The sequence below is a fragment of the Carettochelys insculpta genome, chromosome 1 (genome assembly GCF_033958435.1).
Source record: "Carettochelys insculpta isolate YL-2023 chromosome 1, ASM3395843v1, whole genome shotgun sequence".
Taxonomy (NCBI): domain Eukaryota; kingdom Metazoa; phylum Chordata; order Testudines; family Carettochelyidae; genus Carettochelys; species Carettochelys insculpta.
Window position 1 is genome coordinate 212,848,634 of NC_134137.1, and position 12,809 is coordinate 212,861,442.

A 12,809-nucleotide genomic window follows, 5' to 3' on the forward strand; every position below is an offset into this window, starting at 1 on the left:
GGGTGTGGCCAGCACATCACAAAGTTCCACAGAAGTGGACTTGCACATGCAAAAGTTCTGCACCCACTTCTGGTCATCCCAGAACTCCAAAATGATGTGGTCTCACCAGTGAGTGCTGGTCTCGCAGGTCCAAAATCTCCACTCCACTGTCACCAATGCATCCAGGGCAGCAGCAGCTCTGAGGTCTTGGACCACAGTTGAGAAATTTGCTCTTCCAAACCATCCTCATCAATATCAGCAGTCGCACCATTATGATACTGAACCATCACTGAGCTTTGTAATTGAAGGCAAAATTGCATGACAGTCAGTGTGGTTGCCAAAAAGATGTGTCCTATGAGTTGAAGCATTTGGGGATCCATGCTTGAGCTGGAATGCCAGAGCAGGAAATGGCGTGATCTCCCATTGGTTTTCATGCAGTTACTGGTGCTCTGAATTCTGGGATAGCACTTTGCATGATGGGATTCAAGCATGAAACACCCACAACCAACTGGGACTAAGGCACTGTGTGATAGGTACCCACAATGCACTGCTCATGCTGTCAAACTTGCACAGGGTAATGGGGAAGCAGAAACTCGACATTGAAAAAAGGTAGGTCGAATTTCAAGAAACTTTGTGGACACTTAATTTGAATTCATAATGTTGAGGTTAAATAGTTGAATTTATTAAAAATTGAATATATCTCATAGTGTAGACACAGCCTTAGATAAGTGGTTTCTCCAGCTCAGGACTGGGACACCATGAGGGGTTTGGTGTGAAAAAATTAGAAGTGCTATTGGCCTTACTGTACTAGTTCAGATAAAATATAGTGGTACCTCCTCCAATCTTGTGGATTTAGCATTTTCCAAGGTAATAGGAGAAAAGACATAAAGGAATTGAGGGTAATAAGTGGCTTAACTATAGGGGAAAAATACCTGATGGACTCAAGTGTAGGAAGGAATTTGACTGGATCACCGGTTGTGCATTGCCTTTTCCAATAAGAATTGTCTTTGTTTTATTCAGAAACATGGTATTATTGGTTGGGATTAAAGAATAAAGGCAGCCTACATAAAAGTCACCAAGAAAAAAGTGTTTCCTTTTGTGGGAGGAAGGCCTTGTGTAAAGTCAAGTATAAAAGTTTAAAGACAGAATCTCTCCTCAAACAGGCAAGTTCCACATATATGCTATGAAGAAAGCTATGCTTGACTCTGTAAGAAAGATTAATTAGAAGAGCTTCATGGGAAAGGATGGAACTAGGGGAGCTGTCAGTAAATTCCCTGGCCTGAACTATGCCGGATGAAGAACCAATAGGTAAGATGGAGTGCCATGATATACTGTTATGCTAGCATAGAAAGTCATAGGTAACCTGAAAGCCTCTTGACCAAGGTTCTCCTTTCCCCATATAACCAAACCAAATGGTTCAATCCAGTGTTTTCCAAAGTGTGGTACATGTACCATTGATAGTCCGCGAAAGGATTCAAGGAGTACTAAAAATCAGGAGATAAACTTTGGGATGGCACTGGGAGAGAGGTATGCCAATAAGGCTGCAGTCCCAAAAGGGGTACACAAATGTTTTAAGTTTGGGAAACAGTGACCCGGTAGATAAGACACTGGACTAGGGAAATCTGGGCTCTGTTCCTAGGTTAGCTATTGGGTGACCTTGGGCAGGTGACTCCACTTTTTATTCTTTAGTTTCCTGCTCTATAAAATGGGGACACACTTCCTTTGTAGAGCATTCAGAAATCTACTGAGGATTTAGCTAGATGTTATTGTTTTAAAAAAGCTGTCTTTCTGAATAAAGGGCTCAACTCAGATACAGTCAGATAATGTGCTGATAAAGGGCATAGACGTGATGATAAAAAAGAAAATCCAAAACAAACCTTTCACTCCTCATAGCCATGTGTATTTGCATCTGGAGTGCAATGTTTCAAAAGCCAAATAATCAGTAGTTCAAAGACAAAACGACTTGAAAACAGTATTATCTCCAATTGAGATGGAAGGGGAAAACTGAAATAATTATGACTTTATTCCCTAGTTGGCATAGGTTAAATTCCCCTGATTTCTTCAAGAGATTTCTCAGCATGATAGTTATTTATAGGTAACATTAATTTTGTGTGAGTAAAGGTAACAGATAGTTTAATACTTTACAAAGTTAAGACCTAGCCTGTCACACTCATAAGCGTTTCTACTCATATGTAAACAAACTGAAAAATGAACTAATTGAAAAAAATATTTATAAAAGGGTAAAATATGATTTTCTAGCATTTCCTGATATAGTCCTTCCTACTCTTACTCTAACTCTGATACCCACACGAATACCATACCCTCATGTGAGGTAGGCAGTCCATCCTTTGTCGTAGTTTAATACTTGAGTATCAGAGGAATGTGAAAAAGAGGCCTAAATTAAAGAAGATAGAGCAGATAGTTGATACCTTGTTGGTGAGAAGTGTCAAAGACCCAGGGATGCTCATGCTCCTCCCTCACATATAGAGTTCCTCAAAGATAAGGTTTCTCAAGTCTGCACCCTAATTTCATCTCTAAAGCAGTATTCGACTTTCACACCAGCCAGAGAAGCATCCATCTGCATTTTATTCTAAACCCTGCTCTGGCAGTGAAGGGGTGGTGTGGCACTCACTGGATCTCAGTAGGGCTGTTTCCTGCTGCCTGAACAGAACAAAGCCTTTCAAAAATGCCATAGACATTTTGTCTCATTCATGGAGTGTGTGAAAGCGGAGGCTGTCACCTCCCAAAAAACTGTTGAAATGGATTTTAAGGTGCAGCCTACTCTGCTATAAAGGAAAGAGTGTAGCACTGGGAGCTTAACTTTTTTTGTTTTCCTTATATCTCAATGCCTCCCATATACATAGCTCTGAACAGATACCTGGCTGTCTTCCATCATCTCTATATAAAGGAGGTAAATAACAAGCTTTGAACGAATGAATAACAAGTATTTCTTCAAGAACTGAAGTATTATGTACAAAATTGCTTTGGCCCTTATGTAGTTGCTCTCCAAAAAATATGCAGATTTGCAGGAAGTGAGTTGAGATTGCATAGATGTACTCACACATTTCTTACTACTATACACAATGTGACATTGTTCGACAGAAATGGAAGCAGATGTTCACACACCCACACTTCAACAAAATCAGACATATATACAAACAAGACAGGCCAGGATCTGACTCCTCTCCTCCTATATTTGCAGCCATGTCTTTTCATACAACCACTGTGAGTCACTGATTCCTGAGTCCAGGGGGCTGGACTAGATGGCCTCCTGAGGTCCCTTCCAGCCCTTGGATTCTATGATTCTAGGATTCTATGGTTCTGGAGATGACAGAAGAAAATATGGGGTCTAATTCAGCAGAGCACTTAAGTACAAGTGCATTACTGTATCAGTGCCAAAATGCAATACATATTGCATATTTTCCTTAAGCAGATAAAAGTAACGAGTTTTGCTTCACTACTTCATATGTAGTTAGCATTTCCAAATGTCACACATAAGCTTCATTTCTGTGTAGACCAGTACTGAACCCTTGAACAAAAGGAGGCTTGTTAATGGAAATGTTGGTGCAGCAGAGTTGTAAGGAGTGGCTATAAAATGACACATTTAAGATGTTAATTTTCTCTTTGGCAGTTGGATGGTAGGAAGGCTGGAACATTCTCCATGGAGGAAAGGTAACAGCTGCTGGTTTCCCGCAGTGGACGAACACATTAGGGTTGATTCCTCAGGCACTAGTAATGAGTGTATGAAAAAGAATGAGGGACAGAGGATGATGGCATCTGTCATTCTTGATGCAGAGCAAAGAATTTCCATGTTCAAATTAGAGTTGTATTGTGGAATTTTAATAGCGGGGTTTTCTATTTTGCCTTATCACTGTTTATTAGGAGTACACGGAAATTAAGAGAGACACAGTTTGAATTAGATACAGTTTATTTTAATGCTTTTCTTCATCTGTTACCAAACTTAATTCTTAACTTGATAAAAGTCTTTCTGTTGTTGTGCATTTGCTGTTACTGAAACAGGGAAAGAGAAACAAGTAGCTCAGTGGAAAAGTTTGAAGTGCTAATCCTTTTGTATAAGAGAAAAATTGGAGCCTTCTTAAATTCAGATTATCAATTGCAGTATAAACAGTTGCACCTATGGCATTCGCCTTTGTGTACATTACAGTTCATTAACCACCCCCCACGGCTGAGTAATTGTGCCAGATGGTACAATTTTAGTGTACACTTGACTTGCCATGAGTGTTACTATCGGGATTCTGGTATTCATCTAACAGAAGTGAGGGAGAGAAATGCTTTGTAATTCCTAGGCAACTCAACTGACAAGACCAGCTGAAGATGGAAACAGTTTAACACTTGTGTATCTAAGTACTGTGAGCAGCCAGCATTCACCAGGAGAATCTACCACATTCACAAGCATTTTTGCACACCTGGGTGCTTGTGTAATGGGATGAATTTAACAGCTTAAATATGAGACAAGGTGAATTTGAAGATGTTCAGTGGAAAGTTTGTCATTTTGTCAATGCATCATCTTAGCATTATATCATTCATCATTAAAATAATAGGATCCTGCAGAGTCATCATATAATGAGTTTGTTATATAGCAAACTTCAAAAGGCTAAACACCTATCAAAAGATAATCTGAACTTTCTGATCCCACCCAGTTAGACACGAAATCTTTCTTGCTTGAATGCCGTTCGTTCTTTGAAGAAATGAAGCAGAAACTGCTAAAACAGCCTAGCTATGACTAAACTAGCCTTCTCGTTTTGGAAGTGACATGTTAATGCGGCAGTTTGGAAGATACTAACGAGGCACTGACATGAATATGCAGTGCTTCATTAGCATAATGGCAGCTGTGCATGATTCGAAAGTGCTCCTTTCGGAAGTAATGCCTCCTGTGTAGATGGGAGCCTTTCAAAAAGACCCCCCTGACCTTGAAAGGGCATTCTTCCTATTTGGTTTTAGTTTCCCAGCTGAGGAAAGGATAGGTAAAGGGGGATTGGTTTAATCTCCTTTCTTGCAGTTGTTGACGCTGCATTTCCTTTTGTTGTCCGGGCAATTGGTTATAACAGATAACCAATTCTAATTGGACATATAAATTATTTTTAGTTTGTTTGTGCTTGGAGAGACTTCAACATGATTCCTGCTAGTTAATTTGTTAAGTACAATGGTGAATTGCCATAGTAATTAACACCTCAAATCTTCTTCATTAACCAATGATCATTTTTCCAATTGGGGTGTCTGCTTTTAGAGGGAAAAAAATGCATTACCCAGAGTTTTGCTTATGGAATTATGTTTAACTCAGAAGAATCAGAGTGGAGAAACTAAAGCTACAGACAAAGCAAGGAGAGTAACTGTTCTCTAGCTCTAAAATGAAGAAAGTTCTCTGTATGCTTTTGTCCTACACTCTGTTCAGCCTGATTGCCAAGCAGTGTACCCGTTTTTACAGACACACTCTGCTTTTATGAAATGCTATTTTAATTGACTCTGTCCTGCAAAACAACACAAAACAATATTGTTCTCAGTGTTTTTAGGCCTGATTAAAGTATGATCTGAAGTCTGCTAAAGGCAAACGTAGTTGTATACAGGTGCATTGAAGGTGAGCTTCATGTAGACAGCTTCAGATATCGAGCATTAATAGCTTTCTTCTCTCCATAGCTATTTTAACAGTTACAAAGTGCAGTGAATAATCAATCCGAGGAACACACGAAGAAGCTTTCAGTTCAGTGGGACCCATTTTTTTCCATGTATAAAAACTAAAGTACCAGAGCAATGTATAAATAATTACTGTGTCTGTTTTTCATTAGAATGAACAAACAGCAATACAGACTTCAGGCTTTTATGTTAAAGAAAAACATTTGCCTCTGAAGTGACTGCTGTGCTTATAAATCCCAGTTCAGCAAAGCGCTTGTATCGACCAGCTTAAAATCAAAACTCAACTGTATTGCCTGAAACAATTGTGTTGCCTTTGCAAAACAGATATCAAAAGGTATCTACTTGAAAAGGATTTTGTTATCTGTTGAGCAGTGTTCATTTACTTGTAGGCATGAACAAAGAGAACTAGACATCAGTTTTGGAAATGGGCAAGCTTGGGTAACTATTTTATTTATTTAATAAAATGTCATTTGGAGTTGTATACCTTAGGGGTTGAAGTTTCTGTTGCTAAGTTTGCCTTTCAGTGCTATGGCAACAGTGTCATACCAGGGCGCAGTGGGAGATGGTCATGTGATCTATTGTGGAAGACTTGATGTCCTTGGGGTTAGCGGGACAAGGCTGTCAGTTTTACACCAAAGGTTTTGAGAACACAAAAGTATATTGAAAATTGCAGGGCTCTAAAGCTACGTGTCTGTTTACTTCTTTTTCTCTCTCCCTGGGGATTGAAAGTATGGGTGAACACACTCCTGCCATATTAACATTAAAAATACACAAGCAGAACTGAGAAGAGTATATGAATGCTGCTAAAACCAAACCTAAGTTCATCTTTCAGTCACTTCAATGTTGGAGCAACAGTTCAGTTGTTTTCAACTTGGTTTATTGACATATATTTCCAAAAATAATTCATGATGTGTGACTCAGTCACTCAACCTACTTCAGATACCGTATAGGTTACTTTATTTCACTTTCATGAAATGTGGAACTGTTTCATATGCAGACGTGGTGGGATTTGAGGAACTCTAACTCATAAGATCAGTGTCTGAACACTAGCAAGCAGAGTGCAATAGATTTGCTTATGGGTTACCCAAGATGGGTGGCTTATAGATAAGTTACACCCCCAGTAGTGGAGGATTTCATTAAATAAAGTGATTAAAATATTGGTGTTTGTACATTCACTATGTGTTCATGCTGCTATGGACTCTTCCAAAAAGTTGCTATGGTCTGTTCCCAACTATACTTACAATATGATGGGGGCTAATTTAGTTATAACTAATCAGGGAAGAGATCTTGGAGTCATCATGGAGAGTTCCTTGAAAACATCCATGCAGTGTGCAGAGGCAGTCAAAAAGGCAAATAGGATTTTAGGTATTATTAAAAAAGGGATACGAAATAGAACAAGGAGTATCTTACTGCCCCTATGTAAATCTATGATATGCCCACGTCTTGAATACTATGTACAGATGTGGTCTCCTCACCAGAAAAAGATATTCTGGCAGTGAAAAAGGTTCAGGGCAACTAAAATGATTAGGGGCTTGGAACAGGTCCCGTGTGAAGAGAGGCTAAAAAGCTTGGGATTTTTCCCTTTAGAAAAGAGGAGACTGAGGGGCCACATGATAGAGGTATATAAAATTATGACAGGTGTGGAGAGGGTGAATGAGTAGAAGTTATTTACTTGTGCCCATAATATAAGAACTAGAGGATACCAAATGAAATTAATGGGTAGCAGGTTTAAAACTAATAAAAGAAAGTTCTTCATCACTCAGCACATAGTTAACCTGTGGAACTCCTTGCCAGAGGAGACTGTGAAGGCTCGGACTATAATAGAATTTTAGAAAGAGCTAGATAAATTCATGGAGGTTAGGTCCATAAAAGGCTATTAGCCAAAGGCAGGAATGGTATCCCTGGCCTCTGATTGTCAGAGACTGGAGATGGATGGCAGGAGACAAATTACTTGGTCATTGTCTTTGGTTCACCCCTTCTGGGCACCTGGCTCTGGCCACTGGTCTGACCAGCATGGCCATTCTCATGTTCTTAAGTTTCAACTTTGCCACAAATAGTTCATGGTTTTCTTTCTGTACCAAAGGTAACAAGAGGGGCATGAGTTTAATTTTGCCCCATACAATGTAAAGCTGAAAAACAGCCTAGCTTGAATGTATACGTATATGAAACTAGGGCATTTATATTTTTTGAATTTAAAGCTTGTTCTAAAATTAATCACAAAAATAAAAATCTAACAGAAATATATTGGAACATAATTACTGCTTTGGGGGTATGACTGTTATTGCCTTCTTCCAAGTGAAAACCTGTTGCTTTTGGTTTGAAAACCTCATTTAAAATGTATCTCCAACGATGTCACAGCCCTGACTTACTCCTCCTCCTTTTATTGCTCTATTTGCATTTCTAGGTGATTACAACAACAGTATCAGGGCACTGTACAAGGTGAGTGATATAGTAGATACATCTAGAGGCAGAATCCTTCTCTTCCCTTCTTTAAAGACAATATTCTACAGTAATTAGCTCTTATCCTACCACTGAGCCACCGTTTTCCAGACCTTAAAAGTGTTTAGCTTCCTGTAAAGATGGGTCCTAAGTGGGTGCTTGGAACATTATAGGTGGTCCCTAAATCATTTCATCTGGAAAAGTCTGCAAATAAAATTTTCCCATTGAATGTGGGGCAAGGTAAACAAATCTTTGAATTAAAAATGTGTTAAACAGGGAGGATTGTGGTAAAAGTACATTGTGCTTTGCCTTGTTTTAAAATGTGGAGCTGAGGTTGAATGTATGTAAAACAGCATTTAATATAAAACCACCAGAAATGTTTGTCTTTGATGTATGTTAATTTTTTTTTCAAAGGACTCTTTTTCATGAATAGTTAAGTTACGTGATTCAGCCTAAGTATTCAGAGAGATGATTTTTCATAAGATGGATTCGTCTGCTTAAAAAGTTGTTAAAACTGACAAGAAAAAACTGAAGAAGAAATCACAAGGGACAAGGAGCCGAAGAAAAAATTCAGCAATTCGCTGTCCATTATGCTAAGAACTCATATTGATTTTGAGGTCAACAGTGAAGAGGAAAAAAGATCCAGACTGGAATGCTTTCATTGATAGCAGTATAATTTCATATTAGATAACTTTTTATTGGTACGGCAGCAGTGCCCAAGAGCCCCACTCATGGGCCGGTTGCACGTTGTGCTAGGTGCTTTACAAACACAGAACGAAAAGACAGACAACTGGTAACGCAAGCATAATGGCAGACAAGCTAGTATTGTAAGTGTAAAGACAGTAGATAAAGACGGACAGGCACACACAAGGAAACGGACAATATTGGTCTATATAATTGGGAGTAACTTCGCATCAAGAATTACATTTATTGGAAGTGCTTAATGCCACTTAGGTTTGACTAGTACAAGCCAGGGGCCTTTTGGTACCAGAACAAAAAAAGGTGACAGAACCAAATTGTTGTTCGCAATCCATTGCTACTGTGGGGAATTGGAACTACATTAAGAGCATCTCCATCTCTCTGAGCAGATAGTCTAAGAGTTTGTTTAGACAGAGAGTTAGTGGTCATATAGGTGGGATGTAGACCTACAGCATGCTAGACTGCCACTAAAATTTTCCTGTTGTGCTTTGATGCACTGCAGTGGATTTCAAACACTGATAGGTGAAAGCAAAGTGGAAGAATTGCAGTGCATGGTAGCAAGGCTCACACAGAAACATGAAAGCATAGTGAGTTATAGACTTTCACCCCAAAGTGCTGCCTAATAGATAAGCCCTAAAATAGCTCACAGCCATTCCACAGACAGTATCCTGCCTCAATCTTTGCCTTGTAACAAGAGCAGTTGGGCTCTGAGTCTTGTTACTTCTACTGGTGTGCTTTTCCACATACTTATGCTACAAAGAAATGCATGGAACCAGTTACATTTTCGTGTCTGTCTTTACATGTTAATATTAAATTAAAAGTTGCCTTGGCCAATTAATATATGTTAATGGAAAATCATTTGTTGCTCTTTTTAAATTGCCCCTTTAGAGGAAAGGTAAGGAACCAGAAGTTAACATCCTCACAACTTTTAATGGTGCTACAGCCAATGGTGAGAGAAAGAGACATGAAGAATTATCTCTTTGTCAGCACTCCCTTCCCCAGCATCTTCCACTTTAGCATATTTCTCCTATCCCGTATTGCTACTTAAAATATAACATGCTTGAAACAGACACCAATACTTGTGCTAAGCAGCCCCTCCTTCAAATCTGTCTTTAAACTCCATTTTACGACTCCTTCCTACGCTAACCTTATGCTAGTGTTTATCTCTTCACAAATGAATCCCATTCAAATTTACATTTGAAGTAACCATGGCAACGTGCCTATTTCCATTGTAAGCTCTCATGTTAGCTAGAATGTAAGAGGAAAGCATTTGAGATTTAGTGGTAAATACATAGATGAAAAGAAACTTTTCAAGTCACATTGAACACATACTTGTGGATGTACAATTTTCTGCTCCAGCTTTGATTTATGGTGCTCCACAAACATAGTATATCTAAATTAATCAGGTTGTTTATTCATGGTTTTTCACCGTTGGATTACTGGGTCAGGTGCATTATTGTCCCATTAAGGAAGTTTAATTTTCTTCTTCCTCCACATTGCATTGGACCAAGTTGTTGGCTCTTAAAAATTTAACTGTGATAATAGAAAATGTAGATTCTAGGCTGTTTCCCTCCTCTCATATTGGCACCATTTTCAAAGTTCTGCTCCCTTCTCTAATGCTGATGTCAATTGTCTTTGTGTCTAGAACAGGGCTCAGCAGCCTTTCTGAGGCAGAGTGCCAGAATTTGACCTTTTGACTTCTATATACAGGCTAAGTGTCAATGATACTTTTTAAGTCACTCATATGTCTATTTACTACAGCTTTATTAATAAACAAATTAAGAAGCAGTACTGTACTGTTTAGTGTGATCCTCGGCCTTGCTTTGCCTTAGAGAGCTGTCCTTCTCTCCCTGTTCCTTGGGAGCTAAAGCCCCACACTGCCCTCAACCCACTCCAGTCCCACTGCAGAAATGGCTCTGCCCCCCTCCAGATAAGGCCCCCTCCAGACAGAGCTGTGAACTCCCTGCAGGGGCTATTTAAATAGGCAAATGCGCTCACAAAGCTAACAGCAAAGAACGGAAGAAAGAAAGACATTTCTCAGGCTCTCACACTAACATGAGCCCCAGCTAAAAGTTTGGTGCTTTCAGCTTTCCTGTTACTGGAGAGCAACGTTCAGAGCAGAGCACTGACAGGAGCACTGTGAGTCACATAAAGGACACTTCTGGAGGCTAAGAAATTCACTTTTAAGATGGTGCCTCCACACTGGCCTTTCATCCAGCTTCTGAATTCAAGCTTGCTGCTATACCCATCAGGGAACTACAATTTTGTAACCTCAAGATTAGTGCACCCAAAATTGAGCTAATGGTCTTTACAGTCAAGACAGTGATGTGGTAAAATTGATCTAACTGAATTAAATTTGAATTTATCTCGCAGCGTACAATTAACCTGGGTCTTGTTCTGCCTTTCTCTATGCCGTTATCCAGCCTTTTCACACTCCCATAGAGCTGCAGACAGCTGGAGCAGTGTTGTTGCAGTGTTTCAAAGGGGCAGCTGGAGAGTAGTGGCCACTGTCTGGGAACCCAGTTCAGATGGTTGCCCCACTGCCAGCAGCAGCACAACAGGATGGGTGGCATGGTATGGTATTATCAAACTTCCATCTGTACTGCTGCTAGTGGTGACACTGCCTTTGGATCTGGGCAGCAGCAGAGCAGCGGCCGCTGGCAGATCACTCAATTCAGAAAGCAGTGACACCTCTCGCCACAGCACAGAAAGAAGGCTGGAATAATATGTTATTGCATATCTCAATTCTTTCTGTGATGCTGCTGGTGGTGGTGCTACTTCTGAGTGACTGTCCAGGTACCTCCTCAGATGGTATCACCATTGCCAGCAGCAGCACAGAAGGATAGGTGGCATGTTATGGGCATTGCCACTCCCTCTGCACCACTGCAGGCAGTGGCACTGATTTCTTGAGCTGGGTGTCCAGGTGTGACTTTATTGGGTGTTAAGATGGAGGGGCAAAACACTGTTGCAACCAATTGTTGGTGTCTGCTCTAGGCCACCTGATCAGGTAGATGAGGTGCACAAGGATTTCTTCAGACAGCTAAGAAAAGCCTCCAGATCACAGACCCTGGTTCTTATGGGAGACATTAAATATCTAAACATTTGTTGGGAGACCAATACAGCAGCACACAGACAATCCAGGAAGTTTCTGGAGAATGTTGGGGATACTTCCTGGTACAAGGGCTAAAGAAACTGACTGGGGGCCATGCACAACTTGACCAGCTGCTCACAAATAGGGAAGAACTAGTAGGAGGAATAGAAGTAGGTGGCAACCTGGGCTGCAGTGATCATGAAATGGTAGATTTCAGGACTCTGACAAAAGGAAGAAAGGTGAGCAGTAAAATACAGACCATTGATTTCAGAAGAGCAGACTTCAACCCTCTGTGAGAACTGATGGGCAGGAGCTCCTGGGAAGCTAATATGAAGCTGAAGGGGGTTCAGGAGAACTGGCAGGATTTTAAGAGGCCTTATGGGGGTCGCAGGAAGAAACTATCCTTATGCACAGTAAGAAAAGCAAATATGGTAGGCGACCAGCTTGGCTTACAAGGGAAATCCTTGGCAAGCTTAAACTCAAAAAGGATGCATATAAGAAATGGCATCTTGGACAGAGGACTAAGAAGGAATATAAATATATAGCTGGAGAATGCCAGACAGTGATCAGGAAAGCGAAAGTATAGATGGAAGTGCAGCTAGCAAGAAATATGAAGGGCAACAAGAAGAGTTTCTACAGGCATGTTAACAATAAGAGGGTTATCAGGGAGGGTTTGGGGCCATTACTAGATGAAGGAGGTAACCTGGTGACAGATGATGTGGGAAAGGCTGAAGTACTCAATGCTTTTTTTAGCTTCAGTCTTCACAGGCAAGGCCAGCTCCCCGACTATGGTACTAGGCAATGGTGTATGGGAAGGAGATGGGCAGCCCTTGGTGGGGAAAGAATGCATTAAGAGCTATTTAGAAAAAGTTAGACTCACACAAATCCATGGGTCTGGATGTAATGAATCCAAGGGTACTGAAGAAATTGGCAGATGTCATTGCAGTGT